This window comes from Pristiophorus japonicus, chromosome 17 (assembly GCF_044704955.1).
Source record: "Pristiophorus japonicus isolate sPriJap1 chromosome 17, sPriJap1.hap1, whole genome shotgun sequence".
NCBI classification, from domain to species: domain Eukaryota; kingdom Metazoa; phylum Chordata; class Chondrichthyes; family Pristiophoridae; genus Pristiophorus; species Pristiophorus japonicus.
The window spans coordinates 15,451,234-15,461,682 of NC_091993.1; the positions used below are offsets into that span (position 1 = coordinate 15,451,234).

The window sequence follows — 10,449 nt, forward strand, 5'->3', positions numbered from 1 at the left end:
AAAACTGCAAGTGTCTGTCTTAGCCTCCTAAATAAAACCTTCTCCCAGCTCCTGGACAGTCACCGAGGAACTCTGTGAACATATCCTAGCCTTTCCTGAGGGAGGAGGATGGGCTTAACCAAGAGGCCCTTGAAAGGAAGATAGGGCAATAAATGAACGTTTAAAAATTCTGACATCAATTTCCTTATCATATATTCACAAAACATGACTCAAACCTTCTTTAAATCTCCAGTAAACAAGCGTCACCTGGTAATAGAAACAGTGGCACAGGGACATGAGTATATTCCAGGTTGTTTAATATCCCTAGAGTAACCATTGATGTGAAAATTACATTATTAACAAATCATCATTCATTGTGCAAAGGATAGAATAGCAGGGTGCTGCAGATGTGGAGTTCATCTTGAATAAATGTGTGTACTTTGTAATATGGGAGCCCCAGTGTGTCAGGAGAGGTTTGGCCTGGGTTAATATTAATAATCGAATAAATGGGATGAATCACTTTTGTGCAACGTCCCAGTTAGCTGGTTGCAATTGTACTTCGGTCCTTCTTCAATTAGCCTTTGTTGCTTCGGAGGACTTACAACTGAATACTGAAAGTGCAGGGTCACAGTACATCTTCCTACGCAAGCTATTTGGGATGACCCAGTAACGTGGTTTCATCAAGTATAGAATTTAACAACGGATAATTTACCGACCTTTAGAAAAACATTGCGTTCTCTTTAACTGTAGATTGCAGCAAGTAGGTAGGAGTTCAAGCTCTGTGTTTGCTCTACAATGTTGTCTTAAAACAAGGGGCTCGAAATGCAGTCGAAATTGCAGTCGAGGATTTAAACACAGTACAGATTTTAAACTGTCTAACATGGTCCCCTGGACTGGTGACTGAAAGTAGTTTTCAAATCTCCACACTTGGTTACGTCCACAATGACTAACATTGTAGTTATATTATAGACTTGGCCAGAGCATACAGCCTGAGGCCCAAGCTCCGCGTGTGCTCCTCCGAGTCCTGGTAATCTGGCCTTTGAAACCTAGGCAACCCAGTCCCACTTGTGTTCGCGTTTGTTCTTAGCTGATTTGTTTTTTACATTTCATGGCCTGGAGGTTTGGAAAAAAGGTTGTTCTCAGTGTTGTTGCCTCATTGGTGGATAAATCAGGGCACCGAGAGTTCTTAGTACAGTATCAACAACTTGATGTATATATATATGCAAATGAAAGATTGCACGTGACCCCCAACCCCATGACCACCTCCCCCTGCCCCCCACCCCCAGCTCTATAGTTCACACCTGTGCAGCTCAAGAAAGAAAAACAACCTTGGAACCCACTGGCCAAGCCACCTGTTTTCAGTTTTTATGGAAAACTAGTCAAGTTTGGCGAATGTAATCCCAAAACACTGGTTAACATTCCAGAATCTCAAGTAATAAAGAACAGAAATAAACTCAGTAAAGCAGTGAGCCTGCACACAGAGGCATCTAAAACTGAAACCTGCTGTTAGAGAGGCAAGTGGATAGAAGTGAGTTATTGGGCTGCAATACACATACTCACCAATCCCTGACTGCTGGGAACATTTCCAATGTTAGGGAAGAGTTCATGGGGACAATGCTGAAGGTTGGCTTTGGACTAAATGCAGCTGTGCTGACTGGTTGCTTGGAGGTTTTAAGTTAGAGAACCCAATTTGCTAAATACCTATTTTTAAGGTACCGTTTTGAACTGATACTTGGGGAATTGATAGCCCACTTATACCGTCGAATGAAGCAGCATCATAGAATTTGTAACTTTTAAATCAGTTTTTCAAAGATCCCATGTGTCCCTTGTACCTGTGCGCTCTCTCTCCTTTGGATTTCCTTCAGAGCAAATAGCTCCGATATTAGTTCGGTCTGGGAATCACATGGGCAGGGCATGATGCAGGCGGAATCTGAGGTGGGAGGGGGTTTGAGGCGGGAGGGGGTCTGAGGTGGGAGGGGTCTGAGGTGAGAGGGGGTATGAGATGAGAGGTGGGAGGGAGGGTCTGAGGCGGGAGGGAGGGTCTGAGGCGGAAGGGAGGGTTTGAGGTGGACGGGAGATGAGGTGGGAGGGGGTCTGAGGTGGGAGGAGGGTCTGAGGCGGGAGGGAGAGTTTGAGGTAGGAGTGGGGTCTGAGGCAGGAGGGTTTGAGGTGGGCGGGAGGTGAGGTGGGAGGAGGTCTGAGGTGGGAGGGGGGTCTGAGGCGGGTGGCAGGTGAGGCAGGAGAGGATCACCCACATCCATCGGGTGCCCTTCCTGCCTGCTCAGAAGAGGAGATTAAAATCGGAACCTGCTGTGAGAACAAGACCTATGCAGGTAATTCTCCAGGGCGATTTTAACTGCCCACCTTCCCAGTTTCCGCCAGATGGGCAGGGTTAAAATTGTCCCTTTATGTTTGCTTTGAGCCAATTTTTAGGAACTGGAGATGCCCCACCCATGGGGCAGGGCGGGGTGGAGTGGGACCGGGTTTCCACTGCCCCTCATCCTCTCCGAGTGTGAAAACAAGAGGTTGTAAGCAAGTTGGAGGTTGCGGAGTTCATCCCCAGGTCACTCCCATGCTTGTTTCTGCCCACTCATGGTTCTCAGCTGCTACTCACCAACACACTGGTGACGATGGACTCGCAACCGCCCCGCTCATTCACTTATGGGGTATGGTAGCATAGTGGTTATGTTACTGGACTACTAATCCAGAGGCCTGGGCCAATAATCCGGAGACACAAGTTCAAAACCTACCACGACAGCTGGGGAATTAAAATTCACGAATTAATTAAATCTGGAATAAAAAGCTAGTATCGGTAATGATGACCATGCAACTACTGGATTGTTGTAAAACCCATCTGGTTCACTAATGTCCGCTAGGGAATGAAATCTGCCACCCTTACCCACTCTGGCCTATATGTGACTCCAGGCCCACAGCAATGTGGGTGACTCTTAACTGTTCTCTGCCACTCAGTTGTATTCAAGAAGGTGGCTCATGGTGGGTGGGGTGGTTTGACCCATCCACCTCCACGGAGGTGTGGGGGGGGGGGGCCCTGACCCATCCACCTCCATGGCACGAACCTGGTATTGCAGTACTTCCAGGAACAGTGCAGTGGCTCTAGGCCTTTTGGCTAAGAGCATTGGCGAAGAGTGATCCTTGATGTGTGCAAGGTGACCTCTGGCGTTTGTAATCTGACAAGATGATCTGACAAAGAATTGGAAAGATTGGCAACGAATAAAATAAAAAATTAAGGAGGCGCTTCTCGGCCTTTTGGCTAAGATCAAGTGTAGTATCTATTCTTATCAGTTTAATATCCCCTATGGGAACATGATATTGAATTGATTTTTGGACAGGGAGCTGGATCAGGGGCATGCCCCGTCCACTCCATGCACCGACCTGGTATTGCAATATTTCCAGGAACAGTGCAACTTCGCCTCTCGGCCTTTTGGCCTAAGATCAAACACATTGGCGCAAAGTGATCTTTGGCGTTAGATTTGATCTGGAACGAAATTGGATTTTAAAAAATGTTTTTTAAAATAAAAAAATTAAAATTAAAAATAAAAAAAAATAAAAAAATAAAAATAAAAAAAAATTAGGGATGGGCAATAAATGCTGGCCTTGCCAGCGACGCCCACAGCCCGTCAGTGTATTAAAAAAAAGAAAAATTCAGTTAGGCCTGGGATGGTCTATATATTGGTTTCAGAGGAAATTCGAATGCTGAAATCCATTCAACAGATCTTGACCAATGTTACTTAAGTGTTAAAGGTTTTTGGGAAGTAGATTTTAAGAAAGTGTGGGAATACCACATTGAGCTCACCCACTTGTAACAAATGTTTAATTCTGTGTGGGTTTGATTGTAATAATGATGTAATCATTATCTGTTGCTCAACTCGTGATGGTATAAAATACTTCAATTGGTTATGGCTCTTGTGTGAATGAACGAGATATCATTACAAGTAAACAGTAAACATTTTACAGATGGTAAAGGCAAAACTTTACCTTAGCCCTTGTCTAAATTCATGCACACAGCTGAGATTCTGCAATACAACACTTAGCAATCTCAGTTCACACATTAACAGGAGGACCAGACCGTCTGATCAGTCCAGTTCTTTAAACTCGGCTGCCCGTGTCCTAACTCGCACCAAGTCCCACTCAACCATCACCCCTGTGCTCGCTGGCCTATATTGGCTCCCGGTTAAGCAACGCCGCAGTTTCAAAATTATCATCCTTGTTTTCAAATCCCTCCATGGCCTCTCCCCTCTCTATCTCTATAATCTCAAGCCCCACAACCCCCTCGAGATATCTGTGCTCCTCTAATTCTGCCCTCTTGAGCATCCCTGATTTTAATCGCTCCTCTATTGGTGGCCATGACTTCTGTTGCCTAGGCCCGAAGCTCCAGTTAAACCTCTCTGCCTCTCTTTCCTGCTTTAAGACGTTCCTTAAAATCTACCTCCTTCCTGCCCTAATTTCTCCTGGTTCAGTGTCAAACCTTTTGTCTCATAATACACCTGTGAAGTGCCTTCGGACACTACACTACATTAAAGGCACTATATAAATATAAGTTGTTTTTGTTGTTGCACAGTTAAAGCATTGCTCAAATTCTATTTCAGCTCATAAAAAATAAAATTGTTTGAATTTTGATGTTTAACTTTTGCACTAAAGTATATCGTTCGTTACTGTGAGGAAGAATATTTCACACTTTCTGAAATTGTGTCACAATTTTCCAATAAATTGGAGTAACATAATCATCAGAAACAGGAACTCAAACAATTATTATCTATATCTGTCAAGAGAGAGTGAGAAGTGGTTAAAACCACTATTGTGGTGCTTGAGATCACTTCAAATTACCACGTTTTTACTAAAGATTATAAAGCATTCACATTTATCTGACTTACGTAATTGCAATCTATTGTTATTAAATACTAAAAAAAATGAAATTATCCTGTAATTTCAATGAAAGAAAATTGAAATCTTAATGCTAAAAAGAGTTGAATTTGCAGATAATTCGAATCTGTAATTCTCTCCCCCAAAATGCTGTGGATGTTGGGTCAATTGAATTCTTCAAGACTGAGATCTGCAGATTTCTATTAGGTAAGGGTATCAAACGATATGGATCAAAGGCAGGTAAATGGAGTTGTGATACAGATCGGCCATGATCTAATTGAATGGCGGAAGAGGTTCGAGGAGCTGAATTTTCCTAAACCACTCTTATCGAAAGGACCTTTAAAACTGCAAGTCATTGTTGTTGTAATGGTTCCAATTGTTCTTCAGTACAATCATACGTGCAATGAGCAATTGGGAAATATGACAGTGAAAACAAACTGAGATGACCTGACTTTTGTTCCAATAATCTAAGAACAACTAACGTAGACCAAAGGCATTTCACCGGAATGTAATCAAACAGCAATTGACACCAACCCAAAGGAGCAGCAATAAAGATAGGTGGCTAAATCCTTAGTCAAAGAAGAGCATCTTAAAAGACTGAGGTTTAGGGAGGGAATTCTGGAGTTTAGGGCCCAGATGGCTGAAGGCATGGCCGACAATGGTGGGGCAAAGGAAGTGGGGACTGCACAAGAAGCGAGAGTTGGAGGAAAACAGGGTTCTTGGAGGGTTGTAGGGCTGGAGGAGTTTACAGAGATAGGGAGGAGGAAAAAACTCTTAACTTTGAGTTTATTTCACAGACTTATTTGATTGTAAGGAAGGTGCTCAAAAATGGCATACAATATACTATAGTCTGCTTTAACTGCATAATTAATTTTCAGTTTGAAATAAGCACCAATGTCTCCTTGTGTGCATTAAATTAATATCACATCAGATCCAAATGATACAGAGATGACTGTCTGTTTCTTTCCCTATTTAACCCCAATCCCTCTCCTTACCTTTCTTATAATCCCATGAACATTATTTCCCTGATCGTTACTTCCTGATTTACCTTGTCTTCTCTTACTCTTCAAACTCAGTGACATCCTGCCCTCTAGGTTTAAATCCTTCACTTCAGTTTCTCAATGATAAACGACATTCTTAGATCAAAATTGTTTCTAAATAGGCAACCCTCCAGACAGTTCTTAAACGTTAATGACTGATGTGGAAGGACCAACTGACAGTCAATGAGAATTAACATCAGCACATTCAACAAACAAGAACAGAAAAGCCTTATTTAATCCTTTTGAAAAATTGATCAACTTAATGTAATCCAAAGGAAGTTTACACGAGTCGTCCATTTCTGTGGTTTATTTGCCTCTTCCAGATGACATGGCTGCGGGAGGGTAAGACATATCTCGTCATGATGGTAACATAAGAACATAAGAATTAGGAGTAAACCATACGGCCCCTCGAGCCTGCTCCGCCATTCAATAAGATCTTCGACCTCAACTTCACTTTCCTGCTCTATCCCATATCCCTTGATTCTTCTGGAGTCCACAAATCTCAGCCTTGAATATACTCAACGATTGAGCATCCACAGCACTTTGGGGAAAACGATTCCAAAGATTCACAACCCTCTGAGTGAAAAAATTTCTCATCACAGTCTTAAGATGGCCGGCCACTTATCCTGAGACTATACCCCCAAGTTCCAAATTCTCCAATCTCTCAGCATCTACCCTGTCAATCCCCCTCAGAATCTTACACATTTCTATGAGATCACCTCTCATTCTTCTAAACTCCAGAGCGTATAGGCCCATTCTACTCCATTTCTCCTCATCGGACAACCCTTTCATCCCAGGGATCAATCTAGTGAACCTTTGTCACTCCGCCACTAAGGCAAGTGTATCCTTCCTTAAATAAGGAGACCAAAACTGTGTACAGTACTCCAGGTGTGGTCTCACCAGAGCCAATCCTTTATCCATTACCCCCAACCCCATGTGCCCTTATGTTCCAGCCATCATGAGTGTAGGGCAGGGCTTGATGGACCAGATGGGTCTTTTCCTGCCTGTCATTTTCATATGTTCGTACAACGTCACATGCAGCTTTGCATAGGCTGACTGTAATATATAGTCTGGGAGGAGGATCTATCTTAATGATTTGAATAACTGTACAACTTTACATCAATTTTAATATTCTCAAACAAGACTAGGCTCATTTGCATACTAGGAGACTTGCCAAGAGGGTTGCTATAAAGGAGCTTAACCGTGAAGTTAAAGGTCATGCACTTGCAAGCTGCTATGTTCTTTTTTGTTTACTGCCTATCTCATTTACCAGTTGCAAAATCAAGTGCAAACGTGTTGTAGATTAGGTGATGCGTCTGTAAACTGAACCATCTGCCTGTGAGTCATCAGGTGCTTTGATTTGATTACATTTCCGCCTTCTTGATGAGACATTGCAAACTTTTTGTGTGTAACCAGCAGCCATTTGTTGATTTAGTGGGACTGTCAAAATGGCAAGTGACAGTAATGGAAATTTAGTACAACTGAAAAGTGTAGAGAAAAGGTCATCTACTGATGCTGCCGATTGTTTACTGGTTGAATTATTAGCAAGACAAAAATCGATGCCCGTTCAGCTTGAAAACATTGCTTTTATCGTTGATGAAATCTTGTCACTGCTGGTGAACGTTGAGTAGGTGCTTGACATTAATAGTCTCCAGTAAAAGTCAAGGCCATCACACAATGGCATTATTGAAAGTCTGATAAAAAATTATATCTGATTTAATGTAGTGCACATCCAGTCAATTTCATATTTTATATTCAAAGAACACTTTAGCTGGAGGAGTGAGTGTATGCTTGTACACTGTCCCTTCACTTTCCGACCCTAGATTGAATTCAGCCCAAACTGGTTGGGTGGCAGTTTTCCATCTCTGCTGTGACTCCTGCATGGAATGGATGGTCTGGACCCAGGTCCAATTGGGCCCAAGCCCATAAAACAAATTAGGCCACAATCTTCCACAAGATGCTGATCTCAGAACAACCATAATTATAGCTGCATGAAAGGTTGATCATTTCAGTGCTACAAAGTCAGACTCTTTAAGGTTGGGGGGGGGGGGGGGGGTGGTGGTGCGGTTAAAGTACATTGCAGGTGAACAGTCGAGGGAGCGTTCCTATTCACCCAATTGTGCTTGATCTTAAATGTCAACACTTCTTTTTAGGCAATAACTTAAAAGGAGCAATTTTGACTGCTACAAGTTGTGGTATTGCTATTTAAAAAAATACTTGATTTATGTAGCTTCTTTTAGAAACATCTCATAAAACACTACACGTACAATAAATTCATAGAATCAAAGAGTGTTACAGCACCGAAATGGGTCATTCGGCTCAGTTCCGTGCCCGTGTTTCCCGTTACATAAAGTAGCTAATCTAATCCTGCTCTTCTGCTCATTCCCATAATCTTTAATATTCCTTTTTCAAGAAACTATTTTGTGACTACTTCAAAAAATGTGACAGAAAATTCCACACCTTCTGTCTAAAGATTTTTTTCCAAACCTTCCCTTTAATTCTTTGTGATTATCTTAAATTTATGCCCTCTCGATTGAAAAACATTCATCATTAATCTTATAACCCTTCATAATCTTGAAGACCTGTCAGGTTACCCCTTAACATGCTTAGTTTTAGTGCAAAAGGCCCCAACTTGTCACTAGAATCACCATTGAATACACAGTAGGCATGTTGAAGGTATGCTTTAGCTGCTAGGATTGATCTCTGGGCATGCGAAGTGTTAGGAATCATGGTGGCGTGCTGTACGCTGTACACATTTTCTTTCATGAAAGCACAAGGAAATAGTCATCTTCAAAAATGGCATCAGCAGCAACCTGAAGAAGTAGGTGACAGCCTATTGCCAGCTGCAAGAGCTATTAATGATAATCTGATACAATAGACCTCTTCATTACCACATCTACTTTATTGACAATAGTGCCCGCACCTTTGACCTTCCCATCACAAATATGACAATGTGCAGACATTTCTCATACCCTCATTAACGCCACTTCCAAATTTTACCAAAAAATGAGCGATGAGTTCTTCCTTAGTTTTATTCAAAATCCAGTGTGCACACATTTAGTGCTTCTCAGCACTGTGCTTCCCCTCAGTGAACTATGAGAGAGTTCTGGGTGTTACCCAAGTAGTAGAACAGTGTGTGTCTGGACCCCCCTTGTCTCATGGCAGCTAAATTCTGAGACTGAGTTGCTGCTGGTCCTTGTACTGCATGTGCAACCTGACCCTGCCTCTTTTCTGCCAAACATGCAGGCACTGGAGGGAACTGGCAGGAGAGCATGCATGAGCTATCATCCTTAGAGATGGTGCCGTCCTGATATATCACTAACAGTGGCTCTGCCTGGCCACTGATTGAATATGAAAAGCAGATTTAATGGCCTCAATGAGATCATTGAAGGGCTCTGATAAGTTTCAAAACCCTGGAGTTGCCATTATCATTCACATTGAACTGCAATGTTGTTAAATGGTCCTCTATTATGTTGAGTATGCTGCTGGCCAACTCCACCTGAGCTGCCACCTGCACTATGCTGACTGGTACATTGTCCAATGCCTGCTGCTTTGTGAGCGTTTTTTTTTAAATGCACGGGCCCCAAACTGCAGAGTCACCTCGACCTTTTTTTACCACCACCCGGTATGCCAACTCCCATGTCTCCCCCAACTTCCACACACACTTTTCTCAGCTGTAAGGCAGTTGCACAGGAGGAATGGAATGATTAAGGATGCATGCTGCAGAAAGCCAGCATTGCTGAGGCACCAGTTAAACTGGTGATCAGCAGAATTCGCATAACACTTTGTTGAATGCGACAGCAAGATTTTGTGATATGGGGAAGCTGATTATGTGATCAAGGCTACACATCACTGGTATTGCTGCCCATAGGAGCGGACCGTCCCCATAAAGCAGTTAAATGGCATTTAAGCGTATTGCTCATAATGCACTGGGCACATCTTGTGACTAGTATTTCAGGCACCAACCAGTCGAGCACTGCTACTGCTTGAAAGTCCAAGCAGTGGACACCTTTTGTTCACAAGCAACTACACTTCGAAAATAATTAATTGACTGAGCGCCTTGCAACATCCGAAAGATATTAAAAGCGCTATATAATTCCAAGTTCTTTCTTTCTGAATAAAGGATAGAATTGGAGAAACATAATATCCTGACCTGCTCTGCTGGCATATGCTCTCCTAATTCATCTCCAATAAAAGTGCCATTTAATTGTTTGAGCTGACCTCATTATAGGGGAGGTCACTATCCCAGTGATGTGTAGCATAACTGGCCCCCATAATCACAAAATCCTGCTCTCACATTGAACAGTGTTATGCAAACTCTGCTCTGATAACCAGTTTAACTGGGGCCATTTCCAATAGCATTCATGGCCACTCTATTCCCAAGTGTGCATGGTTCTCTCATTAGGCAAGTGGTTCCCCACCGATTTCTCTCAACTGGTTTAGGTTGTCTTAAAATGAATGCAAGTGAGCTACCTTCATTAAAAATACGGTGCAGTAAAACCAGTGTCTGCCTATAACCTGCAAGAGGAAGATGACTGCTGCCAACAGC

General features: G+C 42.7%; 1 pseudogene; it reads left to right on the plus strand.

Annotated features, from left to right (window-relative positions):
- The first annotated feature begins 3,230 nt into the window (after positions 1-3,230).
- On the plus strand, positions 3,231-3,409 carry LOC139228433 (U2 spliceosomal RNA; annotated as a pseudogene).
- Positions 3,410-10,449: the final 7,040 nt, after the last annotated feature.